The sequence below is a fragment of the Peromyscus californicus genome, unplaced genomic scaffold (assembly GCF_007827085.1).
Source record: "Peromyscus californicus insignis strain IS unplaced genomic scaffold, ASM782708v3 Scaffold_20__1_contigs__length_68692818, whole genome shotgun sequence".
NCBI classification, from domain to species: Eukaryota; Metazoa; Chordata; class Mammalia; order Rodentia; family Cricetidae; genus Peromyscus; species Peromyscus californicus.
The window spans coordinates 17,385,551-17,398,665 of record NW_026294503.1 but is presented as its reverse complement, the minus strand read 5'-3'; the positions used below and the strand labels follow the sequence as shown (position 1 = coordinate 17,398,665).

The following is a 13,115-nucleotide window of genomic DNA, read 5'->3' as shown; positions in this document are numbered from 1 at the left end:
AACCAGTTCTCACACATGCTGTAGGTGTTACTGCTCAGAAGAGCAATGACTTAAGAATCCCCAGGGGTTCACTTTCAGTGTCATCTTTCCCGTGCCTACCTTCTGAGGGACACTTCTACTTAACTTTGGTTGTCTTTGGCATTCGCAGCTGAAGAAAAGCGGCCTCATTAAAAGTCTGGCTTTTGAGGGTAAATCTCCTCCCTCGTGTACTTCACTGAGTCCTGTCAATTGAAAACAAAATGTCACTCTTTTGAGATAATACACTTCATTTTTTTTTTTTGGTTTTAGCATGTGCATCACATCCAAGGATGCCGTGGTAAACTATGTGGCTTTATGGGTTTATATTAATGTCTCTGCAGAGCAGCAAGTGTTATCTGCTGACCACCTATCGCTTTATATTTTAAAATTATCCCAACAGCTGATGTCTGCTCAGAAGGCACAGTTGTCCATTGTGATTTATAACACTTTCCTAACAAGTCTGGCTTGTAAAGTGACATGGGGCCATTTAGTGATTTTAAATTTTCCATTTAGGATCAATTCCTTCTTCAGGGGTGTTTACTTTGAGGCCAAGGAGACACACACACACACACACACACACACACACACACACACACACACCACGGGGATGGGGTGGGGTGAGGCTGTCAACATTCATGCATAAATATTCTCCATCAACATGCAGTAAGAACATGGCCTTGCTTAGACAGCATTCTCCCCCTCCTTCTCCTCATACGCCACTTATAAAAAACCAAAAAACATTGTTTCACAGAATAAAGGTCAGACAGAGATCAATAATCTGAGGACCCATGGGAAGAAAGAACCACTAAATCAACCTGAGGGCTTTGGAATCTGCAGTTCGTAAAATATTCAGCCTTTCAGACAGTTTTTAGAAGTTGGGAGCCTTCCAGTTTTAAGGATCTGAAAACCAGAAGATTCTGTTTTTAGCCATGAAAATCTGCATTGTTCCACCTGGTTAGGGCGTATATTTTACTTAAACCGGCCACCGTTTACTGTCAAAGAAGAAAGCAGCACTGAGCTTCTCGGTAGGTCTCCTGTGCCCAGACGCAACCAACCCAGTTGACTGGCAAAGGAAGTGACCACCGCTCCTATCCCACTGTTCACCCTGCTGGCAGAGCTCCAGGACTGGTGCCAAGGCTCTGGCAGTTTTAAGGCTGTTTCCTGGCAGCCATTGGCTTTTCTACGCCATGTGACCCTGCTCCTGTCTGTCTGGATTTTGTTCTGAGTTTCCTTAGGGCGTGCTTCTGAACAGCATCAGGAACAGCAGCAAGAGCTCTGGGATTCAGCAAAGCCATGTTATCCAGGAACCTTGGATCACTGAGCTGTCCCAGGCTCCCTCTGCCAGCCGCTTGCTTCAGGGCTTCAAAGGAAGGCTCGGCTGCAGTACCCAGCATGCTTTTCTGCGGCTGCCACAGCCCTCTTTTGAAGCACCATGGTAGCCAACAGAGAGGATTCTGTGTTACGTACAGTATGACCCTGGAGGAGCCAGCCAGCTGCTGTGACTCAGCTAAAACAGGGAACTCGCTGTAAGCAAGAGGGCATAAAGGGGAAGGATGGCTGAGGGGGAGGGAAGCCAGAAAAAAGCAGGAGTAGTTTAGGATGTTCAAAGTTTGTCAAAAAGCTCAACACACATTTCTGAAAGAGTTTTCTGGATGGGCCAAAGAAGGTCCATCTCTGCTACTCTGAAATCTGCCAGGCTTCATAATGTTTTCTATCTAATGAAAACAGGCAGGGCAAGGATTAGGGGAAGATCAAGAAAACAAAAGTAAATTCTCTCTCAGTCTTACTACCAGGTCCCCCGAGGAGTAATTGGCTTTTCAGATACAGTTTGCGAGCAAACACACAGATGAAAAAAGAAAGGAAGGAAGGCAGAGAGGAAGGAAGGAAGGAAGGAAGGAAGGAAGGAAGGAAGGAAGGAAGGAAGGAAGGAAGGAAATAAGTATCTAAGTGTCTCTTTTCCTTTCTGTTCTTGCAGAGTGAGGGATTATGGTGGCTCAGTTCCCATGGTTCTGTTTCTTTCACAAGCCCTTCTAAACCCAAGTGTCAACTGTGAACAAGACAGTACAGTATAGGTGAGATTTCCATAGAAAACACTTCCTTGTTCCATCTCCTTTGGCTCAAGACAAGTGGTTGGTTTGCATGTTTGTTTGGTTGGTTGGCTGGTTGGTTGGTTTGGAGTTTTTTGGGGGGATGTGGGGGTTGGGGAGAGATGACCAGTTAAAAGTAGACCTTGAACAACAAGCCCAGTCTTATTTTGTGAAACATTTGCTAGAGCACTTTGCTCAGTTCAAAGGTAGAAATTTAGAGATGGGTGGAATGCAAACTGTTAAAAGGTACTTTAGCTAAAGAAAAATGGTTCAGGGGTGCTTAGGAGCAATCTGGAAAAGAGAGATCATAAAAGGGAACTACGAGAAGTAGTAATTAAATCATCATTTTAAGTGAAGATCAGGATATACTGTCCCCAGCATCTTAGGATATTAAAGTTGAAATGATACAATGAACTGTCTGATTAGACAGAGAAGAAAATCAAGTTTGTGCCTTGTCAGCCCGTCAGCCTAGACCTGGGTGTGCTGCATGCTGGCAGAGTTTCTCAAGTGATAAAACTCTGAGCAAGTGGTGGCAGCTACCCTCTGGGAGAAAATCCCATCTACAGATTTCCCTGGAGCTGTCAGGAAACAGGTCAACTTGATGGGGGAAAGCTCAGCCTCAGAAGCTCAAGCGTCAGGCTTGAATTTCCTATTTTAGTGCTTGTTTTGTCTGCCTCTGGTTTCTGTGGACTTCGGCAGGCATGGTTCATTACAGAGTCATTTTGAGATATGAGTCGTCCATAAGTTTAGCTTACTCCAACTGGCTCCTCAAAAGAGCTTAGGAGGTAGCTCCAGGGGGTAAGATTGCTTGGTCTGCCAGCATGAGGGCCTGAGTTGAGATCTTCAAAACCCATTAAAAGTCTACAAGTGGCCAAGCGCATGTGCCTATAAACCCAGCTCAGTAGGGGTGACTCAGAGATAGGAGGCTCCCTGTCTCCAAGGATTAAGGTGGAGAGTGACAGAATAGGACATCCAACTTCCTTCTCAGACATCTGTTAGCCTGCAAATGGGAAAGCACACAGACACAGACACACACACACAGACACACACACACACACACACACACACACACACACACACACACACACACTCAGGATGCTTAACTGGCTCCCACAGCAGCATGCTTCTTTATTGTGGAGAGTATGTTGTTGATGAGAGGTATATGAAAGACGAGGAAGAGACAAGTATTTTTGGTGCAATTTCAAAATTCTCTTTCCACCTAAGAAGGATCTAGTATCTCTTTAGCAGACATTTGGGTGGATGCTTAAATCAAGGTGTAAAAGAGTAGTGGTCAAAAATAAGGAGTCATAGCCTGGATGTGGTGGAGCATGCCTTTAATCCCAGCATTTGGGAAGCAGAGGCTGGTGGATCTCTATGAGTTCAAGGCCAGCCTGGTCTACAGAGCCAGTTCCAGTTCAGCCAAGACCACACAGAGAAACCCTGTTTTGAAAAACCAAACAAATAAACAAACAAAAATAAGGAATCATATTTAGTTAATTGTAATGTTCATAAATAGATTCAGTGAAAGTTGAAAGAAATGGTGTTGATCATAAGAAGGTGTTAAGGAAGACACAGAAATGGTAAATTCAGAATTTCTATACTTCACAAATTTACTGGGTGCCATTATTTCAAATACCCACCATCATGACATTGGCTTGGGAAACAAGAGAACCAGGATAAGAAGTAAAAGTGAGGAAGAAAGATCATCTGACATGGCTGAAAGCTAGATCAGCTATGGACCTGGATTATTAGAAGAGTCTGGGTTGGTTGGAGTGTTCAGTACCTGCTCACATGACTTTGGATCCTCATTCATTCCAAGATTCATTTGCTCATGCTGTAGTCCTTAGCTGATTGTAGATATTATGAATGTGCTTTCATAGGCAACTTCTATTCTAAGTAATTCTCTTGTAAATTTTACAACTCTTGAGTGGGTTGAGATGGTACCTCAAAGTTGTGTTCAACCTGTGATCATGACCTTGTTTAGAAATAGATCTTCATAGACTTCAGTGAAACTTTAAATCCCTCTGGGTTAGTTGGGGTGGCCTTAAATCCACTGATAAGTATTCTTGGGAGAGAAAAACACATCGAGAAACACACAGACGGTGAAAGCCAGGTGAAAACTAAGACACATACTGCAATGAGGCAACCATAAGCCAAGGAACACTAGGGCCTGCCAACAACCACCAGAACCCAGGGCAGTAAGGGAACAGGCTCTTCCTCAGAGCTTCTGAGTGGACACAAGGCCTGCTAATACCTTGATTCCTACTTAGAATTTGAGACAAATTTCCCATTGTTCATGCCACATACCTTGTGGTAATCTGTTAGACAATCCTTAGCAAACTAAGACAGGTCTTCATCAACTGTGTGCTAATTTCATCACTGGCTGTGCTAAAGACACACAAAATGGAGCAACATGCAAGTGTTTTAGGTAGTCATACTAGTTAGTATACATAACAATGTTAATTTTCTGAAAATTCATTAGCCAGTTGGAAGATAACTTAAATCTTGTATCTGCAGAGCAACTGTTATGTGCAATTACAGGGCAGTGAATAAGAGTTCCTTGCCTAAGGACGTTTATAATCCAACTGTGTACAGTGTGCATACATGACCAAGGCTCCAAGGGAAATAGAAATTGGAGTTTGAAGAACTACTAGACAAAAGTAGTTCTTTGTAACACTGATAAACCAAGACATAACAACTATCTTCCTGTGGTGTTTTTCTAGGAAGGTAAAAGAGTGACTGGAGTATGGTGAGGCTGGGGAGAGGGATGTGAAACGATTGAATAGATCAAGTGATTGAATAGATGAATGACTGAAATACCTCCTTCCCAGGAATTAAGGACCCCAGGTAGATGCTACATAGCATTCAGCAAATCACAGATACATTTTCCTGATGCCACACATTGCAGAGAAGGTTTTGCAATAACCCAAATTCCTCTTCGTGGGTCTCTTTATCATTATAGACAACTCTGTTTGGAAATTCAGAGCTCCTCAGGGCTTTCAGTAACTCTTTGGACTGGTGCTAATTCCTTGACTCTCACTTACTGGTGCTCTGAATGCATATCTGTTCCAAGGTGCTGGCTGCTGTGCAGTCTCCAACACTAGCTTTGGAAAGGACCCATTAGCACAATGGGGGAGGCCCCACTGCAGGATGGGAAGTTTGCTCTTTTCACAGCCAGCACTGCTGTTGGTTTTGCCTGCTGGCTTACACGAATTGGCTTTTACATTTCCTAATTTAGACACTAGCAGTATGGAGACTTATTTTATGCATGGATATTTTCTGTCTGAGGCAAGCAGTGTTGTCATTGCAGAAATGCAGATGACTGCCAGCAGCGTGTGAGCGAGCACACTGTAGAAGCAGTCCACAGGCGTTTCACGTTGGAGCGTGAGTACTGAGCACGGGGAAATCGAGAGCTTGCCTGGGACTCAGCTGGGACGGATTCCTTTCTTGAAAGAAATCTAATTAGAAGCCAGGATATTCAGGCTATAGTGATTATTCTCATTCCTAAGCAGTGGAGGTGACTAACCTTTCTACTGTTCCAGAATGTCTGAAGGGGCACCTGTTCATCAGAATTGCCAATTCATCTAGCCAGTATTAGAAAATCAATGTAATTGGTGCTACAGCTACTTATGTCATGAGCCAAGCACTATGCAAAAACACTGAAACAAAATTGTAAAACCATTAATATCATCAATATCATTTGATTTGATTTGATTTGAAAACTTTTATTTCTATTTTATTTATTTAGATAGTGTGCATATATGTGTATGTATATGGGCATGCATATGCCACCCTGTGCATGTGGAGGTCAGAGGACAACTTGCAGGAGTTGGTTCCCTTTTTTTCTTGTGCGTCCTTGGGGATTGAACTCATGTGGTCAGTCTTGATGGCAGGCACCTTTACCCCCTGAACCATATCACCAGCCCCAACCTCACTTTAACAGATAAGAAAACTAAAGCAAAGAGAGACTAAATGACTTCAAATGTTCACTAATGCCTTAGGTTACTTTTTGCAGAAGCAAAATGAAAATCTGTCACTTATTTAAGGGAAGACGGCAACCTCAGTTAAAGTCCACCATCACCTTCCTCCTACAGAAGATCAAAGCACACAAGAGGCAAGTGTTTCTATGCCAGGCTGTCAGTTGGGCTTTGGTTTCCATGAGGGCTCTTTCCATTTTTGATAAGGATATTTAATAATAGGATAAGCTTGGCTAGATTTAGCAGTCAACAATCACAGCATCTGCTGACAGGTGCAAAGTCCACCTGAATGGAGTCTCCATAGAGCAGGAGCAGAATCCTCTACCAGCTCTCAAGTGGTAGAGCATGGCTTCAAAGATCTTGTAACTGAAACTTAAGCTGCTAACACTGAACTATCAAAAATCTCCTTACCAGGTTAGGAAGTGTCATGCTTTTACCAGCCTTCAAATTCCAAGGAAAACACAGTCCTCTACAACTCCCTGAGAGGGTGTCAATGCAATTTCATAGGTTTTGTTTCACAGTTTCAAATAGCTTGATCTGGAAACTCCTCTAGGTGCTGAACATGATTATGCTGCTTCACACAACCCAACAGTTCTTACCTGCTCTCCTTTATACTCCCATCTCCTGCCTCCCCTTTCCCTTCGCCCCTGAAGTTCGTGATGAAGAACAGATCCCGGGCAATAGCTTCATTTGGACATGTGTACTGCTGCTCCTTGCAACTCGCAATAAACAAGAAAGAGGAAGAGAGAGGAAAACTTGTTAACACCATGCTGTATCTAAACAAGCAATCCCAGATGGCATCCTTTATGCCTTCTGCCTCTGATAAGAAAAGATTGAACAGGAAAAATAAGCAACAGCTGACAAGCCATACCCAGAACTGAGCCCAACAGGGAGAACAGATCCCAGCTCTGTGCACTGTCCTCAGTCATGGCTCGCCACCCAACCCAGAGACCTGCCTGGCTTCAAAGGCTTTCAGCAGTGCCTGCTTTTATGGGGCCAGTGAGTCATGAAAGCTTACAGGGCAAGTATCTTTCTTTTTAATTTGATCTTTAGTTTGCTGATGAAGACCATGGCATAAATGCAGTAATGTATCTTATTTAAAGACATTGTGTTGTTAAAAAAGAGAGACAATAAATAAAATTCAATAGCTCTTTAGTACCAGTCAGTGTTTTTCCCAGAAACCAATGCTAATTCCTCCCTTAAAATGTTTTCTTCTAATGCACAAGTGCATGTGTGTGCATGTGCGTGGTGTGCGTGCATGTGTGTGTGTGTGTGTGTGTGTGTGTGTGTGTGTGTGTGTGTGTATGTGTGTGTGTATGTTTCGATTTTTAGATATTATAATAACAACTTTGTCTGAAATCCTGAGAGCTATCCCAGGCATCCAAATAGCTAGGACTGAATCCTTGCTTGATTGTTTTGTAGCTATGCATCCTCAGACAACATTCTCTGTGCCTCAATATCCCCGTTAACAAATGAAGGTTAATGGAATTTGCTTATTTGTTTGGTGAACAGTAAGTGAAAAAGACCACATGCAGGTCTAAAGCACAGAAAAGATGTCTAACACATACTAAACATTCCATGAAATCCATGCTTCCTGTCATTTCGTCATCAGCTGGGGTATAGAAGCATGCATCTTGCTGTTCTGGGCTCCGACATAATCTGGAGCTCCAAACATCAACATAATCAACATTTTCCTCTGCAAAATCTAGTTGCTTTAAAATGTCATCTTGGAATTAAGTGCAGCCGATGACACTTCACTGTTTCCACGTGGGTGTTGCTTATGTGAACTGTAAGGACACCCGAGTTTCCACAGACCACCTGCAAAAGCCAAGTCAGCAATCATGTGTTGATTAGTAAGCGCAGGAGTTTGCGATGAATCAACAGAAACATAGTAAAATGAAATAAAAGTATCCCAGTGAGACCACTAGGCAACCCATTCACTCCAGCCTCGCCATACATCTTGGAGAGTTGTCATTCTCACAAGTGAATAAATTTGAAGTGCTAGAAGAGTGGGTTGAAACAATGAAGGAAGTTTTAGTGAAAACCCTGGTACTCAAAGCCACCAGCAATAGTGTAACTTTTCAGACAGAAGAGAAACCACCAGGGTCCTGCTCTCCATGCTTCCTTCTCAAGCAGAAGATGGCCGAGGCATTGAGATTAGATGAAGAATTTTCCTGTAGTCAAATTCCCGAAAACAAAGGTTAGGAAGTCACAGATGACACAAGTGCTTGTTCTGATAATGTAAAAACGCAGCAACTCTTTAAAAAGAGCTTAGGATAATGGGATGGAAATGAGTCAGAAAATATGCAAATTAAATTCACTTGAAACATATATGTCTTTAAAAATTAAGTGATAAATTGCTTTGTCAAATGCTTTTTTCCGTGTGATTACCACCCGCTTACCCCCATATTTAAATTCTATGTTTAAGATGCCTTTTTTTTAACCTCTAATTCCGTTTTAGGAGGCTGGAAAGGTTGAAGAGGAGGCATGCTTCCATATGTGAGGAGTTGCAGAGTTTTTAGTTCTGTGTAGAGGGAAAAAAAAGGAAGGTAGTACAGAGCAAGCAGAGTTAGAGCAATCGTAAAGCATTCTAGTAAGTTGGCCTGAGAAAAAGGAAGTACATGTCCTAATGACTCTAGTGTAAGACATTCCCTGGGATGAGTAAGAACTCTTTTGCTACACAACTCTTGTTTGCTGGCATAAGACTGAGCACACTGCCCAAGCAGGAAGCACTTACTGAAAAGTAAGTGTGTCTGTTCCATAGATCTTCATGCACAACTTCACCATAAGTTGTCCTTAGAGTTAAGACCTATTTCTTACAGGTTCTTAGGAGGCTAAAGTCCATTTTGTTTGAGAGATGGCTTACTTAAAACTTTTAAGATTGTGCCATGGTTTGTTGATACCCATGGGAGGTCTGCCCCTTTCTGAACAGAAACAGAGGCGGGGTGGATTGGAGAAGGGCAGAGGGAAGCTGACTGGAGGGAATGGGAGGAGAGGAGGGAGGGGAAACTTTGGTCAGGATGTAAAATAAATAAATTTAATTAATTAAAAAATAAACTTTTTAAATTTATACCGACAGCATCTAATCATTTCTGGGAAGAGCTACAACCTGGCCCAAGGTAGCAGTGGATTAGAGGAGCTAGAAAACTTCAAAGGATGTGTAAAACTAAAGCTGAACATTGGGTACAAACCAGTTAAAGAAAGTTAAGCTACTGCAAACTTCAGAAAAAACAAAGTCCCAATCTCAAAGAAGGCAGAAGACAGGCTGAAAGTCCAAAGTATGGGAGGCCACAAACAGAAGGGGGAAAGAAGCATGGCCCACTCAAGAAAGTGTGTGCAGAGCCACAGCTATGGTAACGTGGCAACATCACTTCTAGCCAGGACCTGACTCACACAGGAAGCTGTTCATGATAGTCCTGCTTCAGCATGCTTAAATAACAACTAAAAAAAGAAGAAGAAGAAGAATACGGAGCCCAGGGCCTCAAAATCTGCTGAAATCTGACAAGTTACAAGTCCCTTCCCTTCTTTGCTTCTGACCTAGCACACTTAGTTATGATGGAACCAGTCAGCAGATCCTAACATGTTCCTTGGAAACTGACGAACATTTTCCCATCTACAGTAAATCCTTAGAATATTGATAGTGACTTAGCACTTGCCTGAAATGTAAATGACTGACACGGATTTCTCAGGATGTGTCCTTCTTTCTTCTTACTCTGCACATTGCCTTTTGGAGTATGTGAAATGCATTTTCCCCTGCATAATTTCTCCATGTTTGCTTTAGCAGCAATCACACAGCTTTGAATTTTGTCCCTGAACTTTCAGAGGTTTTAGCATGCCAGTGTTTCACAGTGTCGGTCACAAGCCCAATTTACACACATATTTGCTCACTCCGTTGAACTAGTGGACTCCATTATTGGGGAAGAAGCAGAAGTGTACAGTGTAAAATGACAAAAGACCCTCACTGGAATCAGATCAGTTGTTTGTACAATTTATCACATCATCCAGTTTAACTAAATACTTGAACTCATACGCGAGAATCACGATTCATTGCAACTTTATTCCCTCCTGTTATTAGCAAGTTCTTCTGATCACAGTTTGACTTTCTAGAGTTTATTATTTAACAATTTTACTTTATTTAGGTCTAAAACATATTTAATTGATATTTTTTATTTATGTATGCTCACATGACTGTATGCCACATGTATGTAGCTGCTGCACAGGCCAACAGAGGCTTCAAATCCTCTGGACCAGGGCTTGCAGGCATTTGTGAACCACTAGACACTGGTTCTGGGAACTGAACTCTGATCTATGGAAGAGCAGGAAGTACTTTTAACTGCTGAGCCGTCTTTCCTGTCTCAACATTTTTATATATAAATCTTTAAAGTATCTGAAGTCATTTGCCAATTTGACAAGTATTTTCAATAAATGCCATATAACCTCATTTCTGTAAGCCCTGACTGTCAGGTTTCTCAAAATTTTGGTTACTTTCTTTGAGCAAACTTTTATTTCTCAACCTCCTCATAAAAACATGCTGGCCAGAATGAACTATATCTCAGGCCCAGTCTGGGAATTTGATGCCCTTTGTGTGGGAACACTGTCATTGATGCAACCAGTGATTACATTACTTCTTTTGGCTAGGCATTGTACTGTTGACTCATAGAGTCAGAAACCATGCTGAATCTTAACTTTTCCCCCCACTTTTTCAACAGGATGTGCTTCTGAGTGATAACATTTTTCTCTGGCTTATCAGATTAGATAGATGAACAATTAATGAATACATTAAAAAGCCGAAGTTCTTGACAGTATACATGCTTTCCTCTGCCTAGCTACAAGGTAACAATTTACATGGGAGCAAAATAGAGGGAATGTATTTTTATAATTAAAGTTGGTTTTGTGAAGCCATACATTGAAATTAATAATGGTTTTCAAGTTTAGTAGAAATGTTTCCTGATTTATATTGACTTCTTGCATTCATGGTGGCTCTGATTTTCAATTTGTATCTGAGCTCACTTAGATGATGAGGATTTTTGACAAACTACCATACTCTGTAAGTTAATAACCTGTAAGTTAATGTCTTTAGGCCGTAGATGTAATTGCAAACTAAATTTCTCATTTGCTAAATAGAGCTGAGTTTTCACACATTGGGAATCCATAGGTTAGAATTTGTTACTCGGATCTCAGATACACTTTGGTTGAAACTGATGAAGGTCTGGTGGTTTAAAAGTGATTTGCAATGTTTTTGTAAGTTTTTGCTTTAATCATATCCAAAAATAAGTTTTTAGTTTTTGGTATTTTAAGTGTGTGTGTGTGTGTGTGTGTGTGTAAATGTGTGCACATGTGCCTGCATGAGTTTATTTGTACTGCATGCATAAAGGTACTTGCAGAAGCCAGAAGCGGGGATCAGACTGTATGGAACTGGAGTTACCTAATGTGGGTGCTGCGAATTGAATCTTGGTCCTCTACTAAAGCAGTACTAGATCTTAACTGCTAAGCCATCTCTACAGACCGTAATATTTGCGTTTTAAACTTGAAAGTGGATGTGTAGATAAACAAGAAATCAATCACTTATTATTGATAGCATAGGACTATTCTGTTGTGTTGGACTTTTTCATTGGTATAACAGAATACCTGACATTTGCCAAATGGATTTCTTACCTTGACTCAGTTCACAGGTTTCAAGCCATCAGGGCAGGAAGTGTGTGGCAAAGCAGAGCAGCTCATATCACAGCAGCCATGAGCCAGAGAGAGATGGGGTTGGGAGAGAGAGAGAGAGAGAGAGAGAGAGAGAGAGAGAGAGAGAGAGAGAGAGAGAGAGAGACCTGTGTTAGCTAGCTTTCTCTTCTTCCCCTTTTATGCTGTCAAGATCCACAGTCTATGAGGTGATACCACTGATATTTAATGCAATTGCTCTCCATTAGTTGATCCTTTTTGATATACCCTTACAGATGCACAAGAGTAAATGCTCCAGATTACCTATGCTCTTCATAATCTAACCAAGTTGTCAACCAAAATGAACTATCACGTACATTTTAACTTTAAAAGAGACCGGGATCATTGAAATGTGGTGCCCTTTATTGCTTGTTGGCTTAAAAAATTTATTTTATAAAAAGATAACTAAAATAGTAAATCTGGTTCCTAACTAAGTAATCTCTTAAAGGAAGTCTAAAAAGACTCAAATGGTAAAGGAAGGGTGATATTTCTCATTTCTACATTTCAAAACGTGCATCTTTGGGCCTATAGTAAGAAAAGGGAAGATTGGTTAGATAGGTCTACAGGAAAGCGATCATGGAAGACATTCTCATAGTTGGACATGATAACCCTATATTTTGTTAAAACTTTCACAAATAGCCGGGCGGTGGTGGCGCACGCCTTTAATCCCAGCACTCGGGAGGCAGAGCCAGGCGGATTTCTGTGAGTTCGAGGCCAGCCTGGGCTACCAAGTGAGTTCCAGGAAAAGGCGCAAAGCTACACAAGAGAAACCCTGTCTCGAAAAAACCAAAAAAAAAAAAAAAAAAAAAAACTTTCACAAATAAAGTTATAAGAAAAATCATGCTGCTCACTGAGAAGAGTTAGGAAATCTCAGATATCCCTTTTTGCTTTGGGAACAGAGCAATGCAAGTTACTTCTATACCCCGATGAGTCAGAATGGCATTTACTTGCACAAGAGCCATCACCCCTTTGGGGCTCTCACTGTCAGTCATAAGCAGATGACAAAGGGAATGGATCTCCAGATGCAAAGTTCCACAATGCACAATGGCTATAAGAGATGCTGTAGAATGACCCCATTGTAGAAGCATATTCTCATAAATACATTCGAGTCTGTGTACACGTCTAAGTCCGTAGTGCCCCATCCTCACATACAGATGATTATATATCTCTGGGCTTAATTTGACCACACAGTCCTGTCATGGGAGAGCAAGCTATAGGAAATCTGCTCGACAGTTACAAGTTATCAGGAAAGGCCTAGTGCTACATAATGAATCACTGTTGTCAAATGGGATCACACAAAACAGCTATTGTTTGCTAGATAAAG

At 41.6% G+C, this 13,115-nt stretch overlaps 1 long non-coding RNA gene across 1 annotated transcript; it reads left to right on the top strand.

The window, feature by feature from the left end:
* The first annotated feature begins 1,271 nt into the window (after window positions 1-1,271).
* On the top strand, window positions 1,272-12,490 carry LOC128116494 (uncharacterized). Its single transcript, XR_008220479.1, has 3 exons — window positions 1,272-1,544; window positions 1,994-2,090; window positions 6,121-12,490. It is a non-coding gene; the product is annotated as an uncharacterized LOC128116494 (long non-coding RNA).
* The last annotated feature ends 625 nt before the right edge of the window (window positions 12,491-13,115 follow it).